The sequence below is a fragment of the Onychomys torridus genome, chromosome 6 (genome assembly GCF_903995425.1).
Source record: "Onychomys torridus chromosome 6, mOncTor1.1, whole genome shotgun sequence".
Lineage (NCBI taxonomy): Eukaryota > Metazoa > Chordata > Mammalia > Rodentia > Cricetidae > Onychomys > Onychomys torridus.
The window spans coordinates 43,637,980-43,659,959 of NC_050448.1; the positions used below are offsets into that span (position 1 = coordinate 43,637,980).

At 41.7% G+C, this 21,980-nt stretch overlaps 2 pseudogenes; both read right to left on the bottom strand.

Moving 5' to 3' along the window:
• Positions 1–11,566: 11,566 nt before the first annotated feature.
• Positions 11,567–12,630, bottom strand: LOC118586156 (annotated as a pseudogene).
• A 5,015-nt stretch (positions 12,631–17,645) lies between these two features.
• LOC118586157 lies at positions 17,646–21,485 on the bottom strand (annotated as a pseudogene).
• Positions 21,486–21,980: the final 495 nt, after the last annotated feature.

The following is a 21,980-nucleotide window of genomic DNA, read 5'->3' on the forward strand; positions in this document are numbered from 1 at the left end:
GTTTTTGAAAACCCAGGAAACAAAACTTCTCCAGCTTCTTCTCTCTTGAAGATAGAAAACATTCAGTTGCGCCATGCTGTGAACACTTTTGGGCTCACTTCTCATTCCAGATGCATGGTGTGCCTTGCTACTTAAGATAGAAAAGTCCCTGCTGTGTTCCTTCAGCAAGCAAACGGAAGATTTTTGTGAGATCCTGGCTCAGTTTAGACTCTAGCCTTTAATACAAAGCAGTCAAAACTGCTATGCAAGAAGTCAATCTATGGGGTGTTTGGTGAAGATCCATTGAAGAGCATCTGCCTAAATATAATTGGAAGAAAGTGGTTTCCACATGAACAAGGTGTGTTTGGAGTGAGGCTTACTCCATCGGTTTGGAACAGAAAGCTGGGGTCCATCGCATCATTAGCTTCAACGGCGGTTCCTGAAAGTCTCTGGATCTGGTGACAGATACTCAAGAACTCAGTGCTTCCCGAGTGTGATGCTGGCTGGATGTTGTCACTCAGGCTAGGTGAGTCACGTAGCAGCACCTGACTGACAAGCAACTGCTGAACATTCTCAGCCAGGAACGATCAGAAGATTTACAAGAAGGCCTTGGGTGGCATTCACAGCCATTCTATAAACACCTTCAGTTGTGAAAGTTTCGGTTCTCAGTGAATGAGCACCTTGTGAATGAGTGGTTTTCTAGTCATGTGACTCATACTACATGAGACTAGCTCTCATGGTTCTATTAAAGTCATATCGTGTTCCCTGGGATAAATATATACCCCTTTAACGAGGATGTGTAGGAATTGGCGGCATTAAACAAACCTTATAGTAAAAAATACTCAGAGCCATCTGCTTGATTTCTGGAGGTGGTTTCATTCTTACGTTATTGCTGTCTCTTGTATCTTTTATTCTCAGCTCCTCACACTCTGAAAAGATTACTCATCCTCGACTTGAAGTAATCCTCTAGCTCTTTCACTGCAGAAAATCTTTTCAGCCTCTCCTCACCAAAGGAGTGAGAACCTCCACAACCAGACACTCATACACACATAAAGTTGGCACACACATAAGCCCATCTCCCTTTTAAAGCCGCCGTTGACTTTTTACTGAAAATTATGTGTGATAACACTGACTTACCATGAGAATAATAATTTCAAATAGATGATCATAATTTTGCCCCCACAGAGTTCCAGCTGCATATGTGTTATCCATTTTGGTGCCATCTCCAGCTCTTAAATGTTCTAGTTTTTAGTTCTTTTTTCTTTTTGTGTTTCAATGTGGGAAGTTTCTATTGAACCATCTTCAAATTAACTGGCTCTTACCAAACTCCTGAGATAGAGCCCACTAAAGACTATGGCACTTCCCTTCCCCACACTCCATCACCACAGAGCAAACACTCAGTGGGTTACAGCCGAGAGAACTGTAAGATCCAGGCATGCCCCAAGCCTAAGAGAAGATTCAGAAACAAGAGCATTAGGAAGTGTCTGAATAATTTGGAATTCATAGAACAAACTCCAAGCAAAGCCTGACTCTAAGCCAGATTAGTAGCCACCCTCAGTGAAGGCCTTTTTTTTTTTTTTTTTTTTTTTTTTTTTTTTACCTCGGAACCTAGTACAGGTACAATATACCTGGTGTTCAGCCAAAGATCATTAGGTGTACATACTAAAAGACAAGACAAGAAAACAAATACACTGTGAGGAGATGAAGTGACCACCAAAGTCAGATTTAGTTATGGCATAAATATTGGAATGATCAGACAAGCAATTTAAAACAATTGATTAACATGTTAAGTACTCTAATGTTAAGGACAGCATGGGGCATCTAATTAGTACTGTCATCATAGACAAAAATTTGGGCTGGAGAGATGGCTCAGCACTTAAGAGCACTGGCTGCTCTTACAGAGGACCTAGTTCCCAGCACCAATATGGTGACTTACAACCATCTGTAACTTCAGTTCCCAAGGATCTGACCTCCATGGGTACCAGGCACACATGTGGTACATGTACATGCAAGAAAACATTCATACATATGAAATAAATAAATACATTCTTTATAAAAGAAAAAACTCCAAAAAATAAGTAAATAAAAGGAAACTAGAGAGACTCTCCAGTGTGGTATCCAAGGGAAATGGTTCTGTCAGTAAAGTACCCACCCCACAAGAATGAAGACCTGACTTCAAGACCCCATCGCCCATGTCAAAAAAGCCAGAGTCATGGATACATGCAGATCCCTGTGTCCTGGTGGCCCATCTAGCCAAACTGGTGAGTTCCCAGTTCAGTGAGAGGTCCTATCTCAAAATATCAGGTGGATAGCAATTGAGAAAGATGTTGAACATTGATCTGGCTTCCATATATGTATATGCGTGCACACCTACATATTCATGCATTACATACATAAAGAAAATACTAGAAGCAAAAACTGTAATGGCAATTTTCTTTGTGAAAACACTGTATCTACTAAGATAAGAATGAAAATATGGATGTTAAGTTCTACTAGATAGTTGATTCTCTAGTAAAAATGAGAGGCTTCCCATTTCACAAGAAGTTATATTTTAATTTGGGTGTGTATTATTTTGTAAATTTAAAACATTGAACCCAAAGGTGGTGAGTTTTACTCCTCCATGAGAGAAAGCTATCCCAGAAAAGATCTCCTTTAGTTCCTATTTTTAAACAGTTCCAGAATTGTAAACATGTTGCCTTTTTGTCTGAGTAAAAGACCTCTTGGGACTTAGCATGGAAGGAAGGTCACCTCTCTGCTAATGGAATGAGTTTGGTGACTTTGGTATATGTCAGAGCGAGGGCAGGGACTTCGACCCATCACTCTCTTATCACGGTCTTTCCAGCGTCCACTCTGCTGGGTACCCAGCAAGGTCTTAGTATAGACTGGTTGAGTTAGTAGATTATATGAAGCAAGTGTCAGTGGCTCTGTGATGAAACACTGTTCTGTATGCAGCAGGGCAATCTGGCAAGAAATTGGTAGGCAATTTCTCTGTTCTTAATGGATATTTTAGAATTTAAACTCTGAGGTTATTAGCATCACAGCAATACTGAGGAAACTAACTAGACCTATAAAGGTTGTTATTTGTTGGTGGAGGCTCTTTCTCATACTGGAATAGCAGTAGAAATTATCCAAGTTTTCTCTGCCAGTTCACAAAAAGACTCGGGAAGTGACCTTAAAATCTAACATTTTAGTTTTCTTTCATTTGCTTTTGTTTGTTTGTTTTTTCCTTGCATTTTAAAAATACATTGTAGTGGATGAGGCCAGAATTAAGACTGCTTGGGAGTTATAATGGAACATAGTTTATTACAATGAGCTATTGAGATGAAAGAAGAGAGGAGATCCCCAACTATTGAGTACCTCACAGCCCCGTCACTATTCACTGAGACACTGTTAGTCACTGAGCACAAAGTACCTCGTCAGCCTCACCAGAGGCTGGCAACTGTTGTCCCTATTTAATGGGTGATGAGAGTGGACTTGGCGAACTTGTCTCTGGACACACAGCCTGAAGAACAGTAGGATTAGGAGTTGAATACAGCTGTATCTGCCTCCCAAACCCACACCCAAAATGTCGGTAGAATTGACCCAGAGATCGTATATATGTATAGCCTCTCTTCAACTTCCACACACCGTGAAGAAATGACCCAGAACTGCTGAACTCAGGTTTCAAAACAATGAATGAATACAGGGGTGATGAGCATTCTCCTGAACCTGCTCAGAATTTAGGTACCCCTACACTGAGGTCAATTACAGATCCTAACAGCTAATAAGGTCATTCACAGGGCAGAGGTAGTCGCTTGTTGTGAACGCCCTCATGAAAGCTCCAGAGTATTTGCTAACTGAGATAAAATTATTTTCGTCTTCATTTCACTGCGCCAGGACATTAGCATTCCAGGCACGGAAGCTCTCGCATGTTTCCGACACATTTGACTACCTTGCTACTGTATTTTATACTTGGCTTGGCCTCCACTAGCTACTACATTCAGTTCCATGACCCACTCCCCTGGATCTTTGCACACTGGAGTGTTCCATGGCCCACATCTGTTCGCTACTCTAGTCCCCACCCATCCCTTTACGTGTATTTTATACACCAATCACGCTCATTTTTAGTTTTGGTTGTTTGTTTATTTTTGCTCTTATGGCTCTTACACGTTGGGGACCCACCACCCAGCTCCCAAATAAATACACAGAGGCTTATTCTTTCTTAGGAATGCCTGGCTTTCGTTTGGCTTATTTCTAGCCAGCTTTTCTTAAATTATCCCATCTGCCTTTTGCCTCTAGGCTTTTATTTTTCTCTATTCTATATACCTTTCCTTCTTTCTTACTCCATTGCTGGTTGTGTAGATGGCTGGCCTCTAATGTCTTCCTCTCCTCCTTTTCTTGCTCCTCCTCTTCTCTTTTTCTCTTTATATTTATTCTCTCTGCCTGCCAGTCCTGCCTATCCTTTCTCCTGCCTTGCTAGTGACCATTCAGCTCTTTATTAGACCATCAGGTGTTTTAGACAGGCAAAGTAACACAGCTTCACAGAGTTAAACAAATGCAACAAAGAAGAATGTGATATATCTTTGCATCATTAAACAAATATTCCACAGCATAAACAAATGTAACTCACCTTAAAACAATATTCCACAACACATCTCCAGTCCCATGTCCAGTGGAAATTATCTATAAAACAGAGCTGCAAATAATTATTGAGTTCTACCTTCCTATCTAACGTATTGCTCCCCTCCACCCCAAAATTCAATTCTGTATCCCAGTACATAACTTGACCATCTACCTTGTTATTCAAAGCTAAACACTTCCCCAGTTGGACTTGAGTGGTCTTCGATGAGTCTTTCATGACCAACCTAAAGTAGTCATGCCTTACCATACCACATCTCATTTGGTTTTGGGGGGCTCAGAATTATCTAAAATGAGTTTGTTCAATTATTTATTTGCTTGCTTAGTATCAGTTTTCCTTTGTAGGATGACATCTTCACATGAACAAAGATCTTTCCCCTCCTATTCAGGACTGTAGCCCCAGCTAAGAATCTCTTAAGTAGTAGATGTTATTTAAGTGCTTTTCTTTCTGCCAGCACACAGAAAAAATAGATTGCAGGCTCAGAAAGTGACTGAACAGTATAATATTTCAGTCTTAATTTTTGCATTAAAAACAATGTAGGGGTTGCAGCCTGGAGTAGGATTTTGAATTAGAAGTCACCTTGGAAGACTGATCCTGTGGAAGCAGACCTGCAGGATCTCCATGACTCAGGACAACAGCAGCAATATCTGAAAGGAATTTCGGTGAGGGTCCAGTATTGATGGTGTACCAGAAGCCAGAGGCCTTGAACCTGACCAACAACACATTACACAAAAAACATTTTCAAGTAAAGCTGTGTGGGCAAAAAATATACTGCATGGTACACTGCAGCTCCTAATGCTACTAAGATGAATGAAGCACTGGAGAGGTGGGGAAGAAGGAGAAGTGGAGGGGTTTGCTGGTGTTTGTGTTCATTTGCTTTCTTTGTTTTGTTCTGTGATTTTGCTTGTTTGCTTTTTAATTAACATTTTACTTATTATTTATTTTATTTTCTTTTGCAGGAGGATGCTGCAAGGGTGAAGGGCAGATACGGAAGGACTGGAAAATGAGTGGGATTGGGGTGCATGATGTGAAATTCCAGGAGAATCAACAAAAAATTATCTTAGAAAAACCAAAAGAAGCCCCCTTGGCCGCACTCTGGAACCCTGGCTTCTTGAGAAGCTGAGACAGTAAGAAGCCTAGAGTCTGTGGGTTGGAGACCAGCCGTGACAACATATTGGAACTCCATCTTTAATTTAAAAGCACGAATAAAAAGTTGTGAATTAGAATGTCTCGATAAAAGTTTACTAAATGAAAGTTAATTCATTACCGAGTATAAAACTGGTTGAACATGATTGCAAAGAAGTGAATGGATCCTTAACCTGCAGTATAATTACAATAAAAGAACATTGCACTCATTTTAAGCGGCATTCTAATTCAATGGCAGATTCTGGCTTGTTCTTAAGATATACATTGCCTTGTGTCGTGACTTGCTGGGTCATTCGCTGTATCACTTGAGCATTGTGAAACATTCTCCACTTGAATTCATCAGGAGACTAGTACAAGGGGATCTGCTCTCCTGACAGCACCCAGCTGCCCCGACTGAGCGTCCCTGTTTGATTTTCATCACTTCGAATGTCTAACATCACTTCTAAAGTGCTGAGATGGCCAAATATGGGCTGCCCTGGAGAGTGACCTCTGTCTCCCCTTCAAAACAATTCCTCCCAGTTAGTTAAACTGGACCCCGTTGGTACTGGCTCTTAGCCAACAAGCCAGCAGAACAGAGCATTGTTGCTTTTGAACACACTTTCCTTGGAGGCTTCTCGTGGCATGGCAGCGTTGGTTTTGCTCCTCGGCTTCCCTTTCCGATAGTAACATGTCCTTTACTGCCATCTCTGCTCACAAAACACTGTCAGAAAGCAAAGATGCAGGACGCCAAACACGGTAGAAGCTTGATATTTACTTTTGTCTCCTAAGGAGAACTTCTAAATAGAGAGACTTTTATAAGCAGTTCCATGTCCTTTTGGAGAGGAAATTGGAGGGACAGCCTGGATGAAAGAAAGCAAAGCATGGAGTGGATGAATGCCTTTTATTCTGCAGAATTGTGGGTAGACCTGCAGGAGCAGGGGAGACAGGAGTCCCTTTATTATCTGCAAACTGAGTCCAAGGCGTGTGGGAAGGTCCAGAATCTGCACTTGAAGTGAATATTCCTCAACTCTGGTTTCAACAAAAAAAAATAATATCAAATTAAGAACAGGCTTGAAGAGCCATAAGAAGGTCAGTCATTAGACATGTCTAAGCCAGGTCCTGCAGGTCAGTTCAATTGGGCTGAGTCCACTTTGCACATTTTGAGAGTTATTTCAGAGCTCTATGTAAATAAAGATTGTAAAATGTATTCAAATTAGATTCTACATAATTTTAGAGGTCAGATAATATACAAATCATAATTAATAAAATATAAAAATATTCTATGAGGTGTCAGAGCAATTAAATCCTCAACTTGTTTTTAGACAGAACGTTGTTAGATATGACATGAAAACAGGAGACTATTTAGGGGAAGGAAGAGGTCAGCAAGGGAGTGAGGGGCGTGGGGAAAGTTAGTGGGAGAGGGGGATAAAGAAAAAGGACACATGTGGATGAAATGCCGCAATAAAATCATCATTCTGAATGCTAACTTAAAGTAATGGGAAAATGTTTTTATTACAGTTTGGTTTATTTTTTTCTTTTGGAACAGGTTCTTTGTAGCCCAGGCTGACTTTGAACTCCTTATCTTCCTGCTCTACCTCCCAAGTGCTGGGATTATAGGTGGGTACCATCACCCCATGTTATTACTGTTTTTCACTATTGACAGTGAAATGCACAATGACTTATACCTCTAGAGGTATTTAGGCTGTGCTATTTGCTTTTGAACTCAGGAAAGCCAAAAGCTAATTTGGACTAAAACCTGTAAGGCCCTAGGAATTTAGAGAGGCATTTGGATGTCTTCTACTCTAGTGATGGATGAGGACACAAGCCCAGGAAGACTTCACTCCCTCCCAAACTTCAGTTTCTATCTCTGTCTTCACCTCTGACTCTCTCTTGTTTAAATAGCTGAAAACTCTATAGCTATTTGAAACCATGGAAGTCAGAGAGCACCGTGGGAAATCAAATAGACTGAACATCTTATCATAGTTGGAAACACATCAATTACAAAATAGGAATTAGGAAAACAATGTTCAGTCTAGGGAGATATATATATATGTTTCAGGCAAATTGTCATGTCCTCTATTTTTCAGAAGTTTCCAAATAAAAATACTGAAATGAATTTTGGTTTGGTTCAATGAGTGTGACTCAGGCTGACTTTACTTTTTACCTCAAACCCTGTGTTTCTCAGCCTGCTCTTGCCCGTTCCTCGGTCATGCTTCGTTCTGCAGTGGTCAGATGCCCATCTGCATTCTAGTTTCTCTGTGAACTCAGAGAGAGGCTGGAGACAATGACAGCTAAGGCATGTAGACCTTAGAGACGTGGTCATTGGCACTATGATTTGTAAATTATTAAGGTACTGTTTCAAGTTATGTAACTGGCCTTCTAAAAATACTATGCCCCCCAATCATCCTGAGGACTTAGGTCCCCATCAAACTAAGAAAAACAAACATTCATTTTTTCTTTACTAACTCACACTTTTTTCTTACAATAAAGAAAAATAACTTCCATCATAAGAAAATAAGCTATTTGAAAAACAAATGCTCTGCTTTACTAGTTAGACTAGAAAAAGTTGGAAGCTATCTTAATAGCCAATAAAGCCTTATGGAAATTCATTATTTCATTAACTAATTTTAAAAAGAACTAAAATAGAAAAGTAGTAGTTTGAACACAGATAACCTGCATGAGTAGAAAATGCTTCCTAGAGAAGACATGGGTTATTAAATGAGAATCTCACTGCCAGGCATAGGCTACCTCCCCACAGGTTAATGGTCTGTGAGGCACTAGAGACCCCAATAGCAAAGTCTATTACTATTGTTCTTTGTTGCCCACCATAACCAGATGGAAAGACCCAATCGCTGAAGGCAGCACACTTTGGTTGCCTCATGCAGAGAAATCAAGCTGGAATTAACCTGGAAACTTCCTCCCTGTTGGCTAGTTTCCATAATGCTGAAGGTACTATATAGGTCACTGGGGAAGAAAAATCCTCAGTGGACTTATCCAGTGGTAAACTATGAATGTTACAATATCAATTTGCCAGACAAAATTGCCCAGGGGGAACAGTAGTGGCATGACCGTTCTAGGGGTCACCAACTGTTTTCTGGCTAGACTTGAGGCCTGCTTGACAGGAAGGAATTCATGCCTGGTACTGTAAACCTGATCAAAAGCCTATGGTTTGGGAGGTCATAGACCCTAGGGGAAAAGTCTGGTAATGTTGTTTTACTAAACAGACACATTGTTAAACCTGCCTTCTGATATACCCATCGATTAGCGCTGCTCTCATGCTTGCTCAAGAGGAAGCTTCTCTTTTGCATGGGCAGCAGTCAACGCAGAGACTTTACCTTGTCAAAGCACTGAAAAGAAGTGCTGGGTGCTCACCCTAAATGAGACATGTGCACATTAACCCCCACGGGGCTCAGGAGATATATTGAAAGAAGGAGAGGAAATAAAGTTGGAGTCAGAAGATGGGAAGGAGGACTGGAAATGCTCTCTTCTGGACATGACACGCTGGTTGCCACTATGAACTCACTGGAGCCGTGGTTACCAGTACAAGATCAAGCCAGTCAATAATTCCAACAGGATTTGGGGAGAAGCTCCTGAAGTTCCACCCCAGCTGAAGAAATATTGACTATTGATGGCTGCTGGGAAAGGGGGAGTCACTTTTCTTTGTGGGTGTGGCAGCTGGTAAGTTGCCTATATTCATGTAGGCAGCACTAACTGTACTCAGTGGCTTTTAGAAGATGAAGAAGGAGGAGGAGGAGGAGGAGGAGGAGGAGGAGGAGGAGGAGGAGGAGGAGAATGTGCTGACGGGGATCCTGAAGGAGAAAGAGGAGGATTTGGGTAGAACATGACCAATTCACATAGATATGAAATTGTCAAAGAACAAATAAAAAGCATTTTTTTAAGGAAAATCATGGCATATAACCCACATAAAAATGATGTGCAAAGGTCAAAAGTGTGAAGTACAGTAATAGTAGCAATCCAGTAGTGCTTGTTTGATGATTATGCACTAGTGTGTACTGTGTTTGGGATCCTTCTAGAGAATGGAAATAGAGAAGCTCAGCCACTGCAGTGCAGTACAGGACTCAGATATGCACGAACGTTTCTTCAAGAAAGAAGAGGGGAAAGGAATAGGGCGTGCAGTAAGATCTTTAAGCCACTCAATGTGACTGGTTGACAAGGACTGAAGGGAGAGGCAGCCACAAAGGCAAGCAGGGGCCAGATGAATGGGGCCTTGGGGTTTATCCCATAAGGAGGTGCTATTTAAGCTTTAGAGGCCAAAATATGCAACTGCTACAGAATATGTGTATAGCAAGTCTTCATTCCTTGCCTTTGTAGCCTTGCGTTCCTCGATCCATTTTTAAATCCGAGGGTCATTCCTGTGGAATGTCACTGACTGTGATTGTCACAGGTGCTGTAAAGATAAAAAGAGCATGCCCTACCTCTGAGAGGCTAGTGGCCTTGTGGTTGGATACTCGCCTATGATAGGCTGTGAAACCCACTTCAGAGGAGCCTCCACAAGGTGCTGCTGACACACAAAAGCAAATGCTTTGACTGAGAGGGAATGGGCCAGATAGTCTAAACAAAGGACAGCTATCAGTCAGCAAAACAAAAACCCACATAAGAATTTCAGTCAAGTGGACCAGGACCCCGGGAACCCCCCCCCCCCACCCAAGTTAGCAGCTTCCCCAACCCCAGGTCGGGTAGACAAAGGGCAGCGATTGAGGTCTTCAGAAATTAGCAACTTGAATGGATACTGCAAAGAGACCTCAGAGATGGCTTCCCAAGTTTCACAGTATGGTTTGGAAATTCAAGTTTTCTAAAGAGAGGAGGCAGGCAGAAAGAGAGGACATTTAGGGCAGAAGGGAGCTGTAAGTGCATAGACATGGTGCTCTCCAGCCAAGTGGCTGGTGCCCTTGGGAATTCTAAGTAGGGAAATCAATAGTAGCTAGAACTCAAAATGCATTGGGAAACTGTGGAGAAACGCAGTCAGACCATTAGAAAGCGCTGGCATGCTGAAGGGCTCTGTAATTCCACGCTATTACTACAGGGAAGCAGGAGAATGTTTTAGAATTTCTGTCTCTCCTTTTTAGGAATTCAGAAGGTTTTCACTCTGGCAGCATTAGGCATAGACTGACTCTAAAGCGGGTGTCATCCCGAAGCCGTGTCTGCTACTGACAGAACAAAGGGGTCATTGCTTGGATTTTTGAATTTCAAAATAGTTGTTTAAATCCTTTGGGAAATGAAACAGCCTGAAGGCAACCTTTCTGATTTTCAAAAGCCTGGGTTTTTGAGAAAGAAAAAGATTGACCCAAAGCTCTAAAAGCTGAGTGTGGTGACATGGTCTCTTCTAAGGAGGCATGGAGTAGGAACGTGGTCAGCAAGTTCTAGTCTCACGGGACCAAGAAAAAGCCTCAGCTGTTGAGAGGAGGATCCAGCCAGAATGCCAGACTCCATGTTCCTTCCAAATTAACTTCTCTATTCATCTCTACATCAAACCTGGAGGTGGGGTGGAGGGTTGTGTGTGTATGTGTGTGAGGACTTCCTGAGAAGTTTGCCATGAAGCCCCAGAACAAAAGTTCGATCCCTCAGCTGCAGTATGTCCAGATTGTCTGTCCCCGAGAGGTTCTGAGTGTCACAATGGTCCCTTAAGATGAGTCTGAGATAGTATATTCCTAAATGATATATCAAGCACTTTTCTTGTTTGGAATAGCTATAAACTTTGCTGTGGCACTATACACATGGGCCTTGATTTTTTTTTAACTGTATTGTCACACACGGCTACATTTCATTCATCTGTATTTAGTACATTGTAAGACTACCTTATAATTGTTTTCAAGGTCTGGTGGTTTATTCATACCTCTTAAAGACTTTGTTATGACTGAATTCAGACTGAGAAGTAGATGTGCTCAGCTTGGACAGCCTAGGTCTCCTGCCATCTGTTTTTGGTGTTTTCCTTTGCCTTCTTTTTTTCTCTTGGCTAAACATTTAGTATATTCTGCAGCCTCATCCTTGGTTCTCCTACCATGTGTTTCTTCAGAGCAATACACTGGCATTTGTGTCACAGGACACATGGAGTAGTAAGATGCTGGATCTTGGATGCTGTGGTCCTGAGTTTATCGCCTTCTTTGTTTAAGGGCTTTCTGACCACATGTTGGTAGACATCATCTTCTTTAGAGAGACTGAAAAGTTTCTGCATCCTGCTAGCTCTTTGGGGTCCCAACTGCCAGACACAGTAGTATCTGTAAGTCCAGGAATCTCTCTCTCTCTTTGGGGGACTTATTTTGGGGTTTTTGTGTTGGTTTTTTTTTGTTGTTGTTGTTGTTGTTCTGTTTTTTACAATAACCAACTTGAGAACCCTCAGGTTGGAATCCACAAGGCATTTGTGAAGAGGCTTGCATTTCCTCTCTCCAGTTCTCCCTGGTCTGTAACAGTAGTTCTCAACTTGTGGGTCACGACCCCTTCAGGAGTTGAACGACCCTTTCAGAGGGGTCACATACCAGTTATTCTGTATATCAGATATTCGCATTATGATTCATAACAGTAGAACATTACAATTATGAAGTAGCTACAAAAATAATGTTATGGTTGGGTGTCATCACAACATGAGGAACTGTATTAAAGGGTCACAGCATTAGGAAGGTTGAGAACCCTGGTCTATAACAAGAATGCCCCGTACTCAACAGCAGGCACACTCTGCCATGAGTCAAGACATCTTGCTTCATGAGAAAACCTTATTGGTCCTTCCCACCACAAATTCAGACCACATAACCCTTCCACTCTTCTTCACCCAGAGCATCTGCAGCGCCTTCTGTGGTCACGTGCTTCTCATAGAAAGTACAAAGCTTCCATTCATCTTCCACTTCAGTGACTTTCTGACAGCAGGTGGTTCTGAAGGGATCTTTCAGCTTCATCTTGACACTGCCGGCTGACCACCTAGAAGGGGACATGAAAAAAAGCATCTTATAATTTTAAAATTCGTTTTATGGGTACCAGATACCTATGCTATTTCTTTTATTGTGATAAAAGTGAAGTTATAAGTGGAGAGTCTATTTTATTAGGGCATATAACACAGGTAGATTTCCTAAAGTATAGCCTACATTCAGTTGTATTAGATAGTACTAAATTGTTTTCCAAATTGATGTGCCATTTAGAATTCTCAGAACTATTTTAGAGTTTGTATCCCTGGCTCAGAGGATGGTTTAGTGGCTTTAGATGACTGATGACCTGAGTTCAATCCTTGTAACCCACACATTAGAAGGAGAGAACTGACTCAGCTGTCCTCTGATCCCCACATGTGCATTGTGGCATGTGTGCGCTCTCTCAGATACACATACAAAATAAGTAAATATAATGTAATGATGGAAGAAGAGTTGTGCATCTGAACATTGCTATTACTAGTCAAATTTAATGCGTGCCAAATGGCACCCCCAAAGTCATTTTAATTTCCGCTTTCATCACAGAAAATGTTGAACGCGTCTTCATGTATGTTTGCAGTTTGAAATTTCTGTGGAATTCTCCTGTGCAGCCTCTGCCTGTCCTATCAGGTCACTTGTCTTTGATGTTACAGAGCATTAGCTAGTCTAGATTCTAATCCCTCACTGCTTTCAGTTGTACCAATTATCTCTTCCTTTCAAAGTCTGTTGTTTGTGTTTTCAGTTTCTTGAGAGTGTCTTTTAGGAAACAGATATTTTAAAAGTTGATGTAGTCAAATGTATTGGTCTTTGGGTGGTTGGGACATTACATAACTTATTTAAGGCATCCTTCTCCACCCTGACATCATAAAACTTTTCCCTAAAAGTGTAAAAATTGGTCCAGCATGGGAGTGTACACCTTTGACTCCACCGCTTGGGAGGCAAAGGTGTGAAGATCTCTGTGAGTTCAAGGCCAGTTTGGTCCATATAGCAAGTTCCAGACCATCGGAGGGCTACATAGTGAGACACTTTCTCAGAAAGAGGAAAAGTGTAACAATTGGTCCTTCCCTTTTACATCCTCCGTCCTTGTGGAACTGTCCTTAAGAAGGTTGTGAGGTAGGAATCCAGCTTTAGTCTTCCATGTCACAAGCAATCACGCCATTGATTGAAAGCTGAGCCATGAGCTTTGACAATTGCATTGTTACCTTAGCATCTCAGTGTCTTGATATCTGAAATGAAAAACTCCGTTGTTATTATTGCAGTTTGACTTTTTTTTGTCCTTTGCTCTTTAATGTGTATTTTAGAACCATCTTGTAAAGAAATAGCCTATTTGTATTTTTACTGGAATTACAATGAATCCATTGACTTTCAACCCACTCTGTGTTGCCTTCAGTTGCTAAAACACCACTGAAATCAATCATGCCCAAATCACCAAAAACTAGATGTTGTCAAAGCCATTGGTTTTCTCTTTGTTCTCTTGCCTTATTGACCTGTTAACAGCATGCAACCTAGATGAGAGTGCTCTCCTTCTGCACTCAGCATGTGCTCTGGGCTGTGGAGCATCATGCTGTCCTGATTTTCCCCCTAACCTAGGAAGGGAACCCCTCAGTTTTTACAGGTGGCCGCTTCACCTCTAGCTGACCTCTGAGAGTTGGAGTGCCAAAGACCTGCTATTTACTTCTCTTCCCCATTTCACTCTCAGGGTTGGGGTTTTCTAGTCCATGGCTTCCAATATTACTATGTATCACTGACCCCTTAAATATAGAGATAAATAGATTTGGACATCCAGTGGTAACCCTGGTATACTTGACATTCCCAGTTGGACTTCAAGCTGACATAAAAATTTTAATGTACATTAAAAAAAAAAGTTCTGTGCTAAATATGATTCTTTCTGTGGTGGTTTGAATGATAATAGTCCCCATAGGCTCATCTATTTGAATATTTGGTCCCTACTTGGTGGAACTGTTTTAGGAAGAATTGGGAGGTATGATCTTCTTGGAGAAGATATGTCATAGGAGGCAGCAGGCTTAAGGTTTCAAAAACCTGTGTCTGTCCCCATCTCTGCCTGCTGCTTGTGGATTAGATGTAAACTTTCCATTGCTGCTCCAGCACCATGGCTTCCTGTCTGTGCCATGCTCCCTGCCATGATGGTCATGGATTTAACCTGTGAAATTGTAAACAAGGCCCTAAGTAAGTGCTTTCTTTCATATGTTGCCTTGGTCATAGTGTCCCTTCACAGCAATTAACTAAGACACTTTCCCAGACTAAATACATAACACCATCACGTACCTATGTTCCTAACTAAAAGAATGAATAAACATATCTGGGTGGGGGTGGCCAGCACTTGGGAGGCAGAGACAGGCAGATCTCTGTGAGTTCGAAGCCAGCCTGGTCTACAGAGCAAGATCCAGGACAGGCACCAAAACATCACAGAGAAACCCTGTCTCAAAAGAAACCAAAACCAAAACAAAACAAAAAACAAAAACAAAGAATAAATAAACAACAACAAAACCAAACTAGAACCCAAGTCATTCTCAACTGAATCCACTCATCCTCTGCACCTAATCCATTAACAGGTTGTAGATGCTACCTCCAAAATTTCTTTTAAGTCCTTTTATTTAGGTCTGTTTATTTCTACCATCACAACAGTTGAAGTCACTGTTTTCTTTTTTATTTGATAACAGAAACAGCTTCCTAATCAATGTCTCTGCATGTGATCTGGCCTCACTGTAATTCACTCTTCACTAGCTGATGAGCATGACCTCATAGTTAGGGCAGAACCTGTGCTCTCCTGGTTTAACATCACCTTAGGACCTCCCATTGTAATTAGAATATAATCTGAAGTCCACACAAGGCCTACTAGGCAGGCTCTTGCCTGCTTCCTGGGGCTTTTGCTAAATCCATTCCCAGGAACCCCCTTTTGCTTCTTCAAACAAGCCAAGTTCTGTCCTACTTGGAGCCATTGTCTATGCTGACCCTGATGCCCTTAGCTCACAGCGTGGCTTTTGTGTCCTTAATCTGCTATCAGCTCAAATAGAGAAGAGACCTTCCCTGACCTAAAGAGTGTCACCCACCATAAAACTTGTGAAATTGTTCTCGCTTACTGATTTAGATATTTATTCTTGACTAGAAGTGAAGTCTTTGAAGGCTGGGGTCTTGTCTATCCTGTTCATCATTGTTCCTGCACCGACAGTCATGTCTGTCTCCTAAGAGTCCCTTGAAAAATATGCACTCAGTGGATAAAAGTCCTCTCAGAAGGATATGTAGTATGATGAGGAAAGAAGCCAGATGGCTACAGCCTAATGATACCTTAAAGGCTTAAACTACAATTTAAAACTAGTCACGTGAATAGGCTTGATACAGAGAGCAATGAAGAAAAATGAAACTAATGTGCTGGTGTGAACATTAGTGGTGTTTCCTTCCATACATGGTTGTTCGGCTACTCTTGTAATAAGTCAAATCAAATAAAACCAACTCTGAGGTCATATGTTCTCAAAATGAAATAAAGCACACTCAACTCATGAAAACAGTTTATATTTATGATTTTGAAAGAAGAAATGAAACTTACAAATGAAACTCCACATGGGTGTGTTCTTTTTCCCCTTCGATGACAATCCAATTCATGCTCCAAATACTAAACTTACATTTATTTTATTATGTTCTTTTCATCTGGAGGTTGCTGAGGATTGAACCCAATGTCTTCTGTATGCAGTTCACACCTGAGCTTTATCTGCCCTCCCCCACCGCCAGGCCCTAGATTTAAAAAGAATGATTCATCTCTACCGCCATCACTATGTAATTCATACATTGTGTGTCTGACCTGTTTTAGAGAATGAAAAGCCAAACATTTTCAGTATTTACGTGAATTTTCTCTTGGTTTTAAATACTATTTGTTTTAGTTGGCTGCATAAATAAAAACTAATTATAACAAATGCAATGCCCTATGTTACAAATATAAAATATTTGAGTAGTTAACGAGTGATAAATGTGTGAGATGCAGCCTATGCAGCCCACCAAGTCCCACCAAATTAAAGTGCCCAGACATGGATTCCAGTGCCATAGTATTGACAGGCAAGGCCTTCCAGAGGTGTCTGGCCTGTGGTGGATCACTCAGGAATGCTGTTAGTGTTCCAATGAAAAGCCTAGAGAGTTAACTTACACTCACAGAAATCAACCACACTGATGCTCTGAACTCAGACTTGCAGCATCTAGATTCTGAAAAATCATTTTTTTTTTGGTCTTTTATTTGTTGTTTTTCTAGAGTACTTTTATTTAAGAAAATAAAAACAACTGAACAAGTGCCTCTATATCTTCTTTTTTTCCAAGAGAATTAAATCATTTATTGATTATACATGATAATGGTTGATACACAAGCTTCATTCCCATCTGTTATTTTATCTGATACCATTATTCAATTTTGATATTGCATAGGGTGTGCCAACAACCATTTTATTATAACCAAATTGTGATTTTGCTTGGATGACCCTCTTAATGGTAAACCTCATTAGAGTCACAACAGTAACTAGCAATTTAACTACACCAAGGTTTTTGAAGACAATGGCTTCTCCACCCAAGCAATTATAAATAAATTCCAAATGGAACTTGGCACCACCCTGAAGGAATTCTACCTTCACACTGTTGGAGAAGTTTACCAAGATGGCTTCAGAGTAGACTAACTTTACACAGCACATTTCAAAAAAAGAAAAAAGGAAAAAAAAAGACACATTTATTCAGCGTCATGATCAGACTATTACATTTAGCAATCAACGGCATGGGTGACAAAAGGTCTACAGTAAAACCCTTTGTTGGAATGCTTTACACTTTCCTCAGAACAGAAACTAAAATAACCTGTTATACATTTAGTCACAAATGCAGTCCTGGAGTTTTTATGCTCATACACAGAAGTATTGTCTGAAACATGTCTTCTTTGTAGCAGCGAGGCCCTGCCACCACTGTGCTATGCAAATCGGTTGTAACCTGTAGCTTCCCTGTCACTTCTCTGGCTCTCTTCTCCTGCTAAGCTTTGTTTCCTGGCTGTAATTAGAACCTCCTGCCACTGCCATAGCTGCTGCTGCTGCTGGAACCACCATCGCCACCTTGGTTTCGTGGTTTAGCAAAGTACTGGCCACCACCAGTAAGGACCAGAGCTTCTGCCTCCAAAGTTTCCTCCCTTCATTGGTCCAAAGTTTGAAGACTGATTGTTATTGCCAAAATCGTTGTAGCTTCCACCACCTCCAAAACTGCTTCCATTATTACCAAATCCATTATAGCCATCCCCACTACCACCATATCCACCACCAACCACGGCTGCCACCAAAGCCACCACCCACGACCACTGAAGTTCCCCTCTCAACCAAAATTGTCATTGCCACCACAACCGCCTCCATGAGCACCACCAAAGTTCCCGGAACCACTTCTGGAGGAAGCACTAGCCATCTCCTGCTTTGACAGGGCTTTTCTGACTTCACAGCTGTGGCCATTCACAGTATGGTATTTCTGAATAACAATCTTGTCCACAGAATCGTGGTCATCAAAAGTGACCAAAAGCAAACCCGCTCTTTTTCCCACTGCCTCTGTCAGTCATGATCTCAATCACTTCAATCTTTCCACACTGCTCAAAATAATCTCACAGGTGATGTTCTTCAGTGTCTTCTTTAATTCCGCCAACAAAGATCTTTTTCACAGTTAAGTGTGCACCCGGTCTCTGAGAATTTTCTCTCCACAGGCTCTCTTGGGTTCCACAACTCTTCCATCCACCTTGTGTGGTCTTTCCTTCATAGCGGCATCCACTTCCTCCACAGTGGCATATGTGACAAATCCAAAGCCCCTGGATCGCTTGGTGTTTGGATCTCTCATGACCACGCAGTCTGTGAGTGTTCCCTATTGCTCAAAACGGCTCCTCAGACTCTTGACGGTTGTTTCGGAGCTCAGCCCTCCAATGAAGAGGTTCCACAGCTATTCCGGCTCCTTGGGAGACTCTTAGACATGACCGCGGGGACCCTGTATCTTCTTTTTTATGAACAATGCAGTATATTGTAATTATTGCTTGGCCCCCATTTCCTTCCATAATATCTCATTTATAAATGATGTTGTTTCATACAATTCCATCGCACGGACATATTATATTTATTTATAGATGTTAGACTTCATTATTTATAAAAAACACATGTAACTAAATTCCTATTGTTGAGTGAGATAGTTTCTGCTGTTAGAAATAGTATCTAATACAACGAGTACTCTCACACAAGCACCCCTTTAGACGTATGCAAATGTATCTGATCCATACCTAAAGGTGAGATTACTGGGCCAAAGGGTAAATTATAGGTGATGCCCTACCTTGAATTCTCAGCCTTAACACCTCAGTTTACCTGTCAGCCTGAAACTTTGCCTGGGTCAGCCATGCCCTCGGATTGCGGGGTTACATGCTTTAATTTCTGCATGTAATCAGAGGCTGGATGGGCCCACAATGGCCATCTATAGAGTGGAGAGCTAGGAAGCCCAGCAGCTACTCAGTCTAAGAATCCTCGGGGCAAAAGGTGCCAATGACACAGCCCTAGTCCACAGAGTCCACAGCTGGAGGCGTGGAAGCTCCCTGAAGACTCACTGCTGCAGCCAACACCCAAGTGCTATAGGCAAAAATAGCAGGGGAGAAAATGGCGGCTAAGGTCAGTGGTGTTCCTAACCCTGGGGTCGGCTTGCACCAGCACCCAGAGGTCAGGAGCTGCTAGCTGTACAAGATGAGGAAGACAGACAGGGCTTGAGGCTGTACAGAGCTCTCCCCTACCCTCACACCCCCACCCCACCTCGTTCCACAACACAACAGAATGCGAACCTGGTCCCAGAAGTTTCAGGCCATGATCACCAGGCTCCATTGCTTTAGAGGTAAGACAGAATACTATGGTGGCAGAGACAGCAATATTTGTTATTTATAAGCCATCCAAATGGTAGTATTCTGTTATAGTAACCTGAAATGACTAGGGCTGACTCGCTTTATTTTAATGTATGAGCTAACAAATTTGTATTATGCTGTACTTAGGATGTGTCAGGCACTGCTCTGGGGACTTTAAAGCATGACCTATTTCATTCAGTTCTCCTCAGAACTCTTGGATGAGGTGCTATTGTCCTATTTTTCTGATGACGAGACTCTTACACCTAGTGAGTGGGTAGTAGATTCTCAAAGCTCACACCACTAGTTCCCATACCAAAGCTGACATTGAGATCCAGACAGTGCTTGCTACAGATGTTGGCTTTAACTGGATGTGACAGTAATTGGAAATTAAGTAAGTAAAAGTGTTTTCTATGCATGATTGAGATAATACTCATGTCTGTTTCATATTTAAGATGGTACCTTGTTCTGAAATGCTGTAAGAGCTAGGGCCGCAGCAGGTTTCTGAAGTATCACTGAACACATGATACTCTGAAGGATACTGTTAATATTCCTTTGCTCAGAGCAACTGAGGACCAACTTGTGTACTCCACAGCTCCAGAGAGCCCTGCCCATGCAGACTCAGTGAGAACAGCATCCCTGAGAGGCTGTTAGGATTTCTCCATCTGCAATGGAGCTGCGGGTGGCCTAATGGCTTGTTGGCTGTCTAAGAGCATGCCTTTCAACCAGACCCTTCTCTTGGTATAATAGCAGTCCATTTTCAGTTGTGCATCCACCAGAGTTTAAAACTAAGAGGACATATTAAAATGCCACTCTGTATACTTTTGAATTGGTGTGTTACCTTTTCGGTTTTTTTAGCTCCATAAAGCAGGCTTAAATGTTTAGATGTCTCTATACACAGTGGAGTTTTTTGTTTTGTTTTTTTATTTCTATGTGGGACGTTATGGTTTTAAATGACTTCCCAGGAGCTTTGGGATAAGAATCTGGCAACAAAAGGCAGTGACAAAATGGGAAGAAATCTAACCCAAGAAGTATCCCTTCATCTGGTTGCCTTTAGATAGTTGCGATATCATTCGATTAAACTATTTTGTGTATTTCAGTGTCCATGTGTGTGTGTGCTGTGGTGTATCTGTGAGTGTGAAGGCCAGAGGACAAGCTCAGGCCATACACCTTATTTTGAGGCAGGATCTCCCATTGGCCTGAGGCTCTTTAGCCCTGGGATTACAAGCACACACTACCATGCCTGGCCTATTTTTTTTTTTTTTTTTCTCACTTGAGAACAAATTCAGGTTCTCATGCTTTCAAAACAAGCATGTTAGTGACTGAGCAGTTTCCCTGGCCCGATTAAATCTTAATGCAGTCAAATGGTACTCAACTGATCTGGTCCTTGTAGACAACTAAATTTGACCCTAAAAGGCAGGTGCTGTCACTTCCAGAAAGGACAGGGCTAGATGATCCATGTGCGCAAGGGACCTACAGAGCCGTCTGGCTTACCCTTTAGACCACTGAAGCCTTGGGTCGAGGGTTCGTAGGTAAACACAGCAGCTGGTTGGTGAGAAGAATGAGATGAAACATAAGGTAGTTTCCCCTGTGATATCTCACGGTACCTTTACCTCTGTAGAAAACACACACTCTATTTCATGAGGAGACTCCTGTTTTTCTGTCCCAGTTTTGTGATTTTTCTTTTGACAGCATCTACTGACTACCAGTAGAGTTCTTTGAGCAGGAATCCTGTCTCCTCCATCTTTAGATAAAGAATTTTTTTTATGGAATAAAAACCACGATTTACCAATTTACCGCTGATTTACTGGTCATCACCTACAAGTCTGGGCTCTATCACTACTGACGCATATGTAATGACTGGTAAGTTCTCTTCCATGTACTTCTTTCGATGTGAACTGAGAGACTGGAGTACATGGCCCACTATGTACTTTCCAGCACTTGTATTCATCCTTCTGTGAAGCGCCATTGTGATGCCAAATTACCTTATCCTTAAGTATGTTTGGAGCACAGAACAATCTTTCCGGTCCTTGATAAATGAGGTAATGTTTTCAGTGGCTTAGTCAGGTTTGCAGCCTTGTTTTTCACAGACTGCTGTTAGGACTTGGTATTCTGGTGCTCTCATGTTCTGTTTTCTGTTTCTAAATCGCTGCTGAATATACTGTATGCTGACCTGTCATTCTGTTCTGGTTAGTCTAGATTTACTTTTTGTTTTGGATTTTTGAACAAGGAGACATAATTGCTGACAAGGAAAAGCTCCCAGGTGGACTTTTCAGAGTTTCAGGGCCCTGTCAAGAGTTTCATACACACTTACGGCCGTGGTTAAGCCAGGAATTAGTGCCTGACTCAAAGGTCCCATGAACAATCACAAGGGATCTGGCTTAGGCACTTAGCCCCAGACAGATGCTCACACCTGGGGAGTGAACAGCAGGCTGAAATGCACCATCTTTCTTGGAGCTTTTGA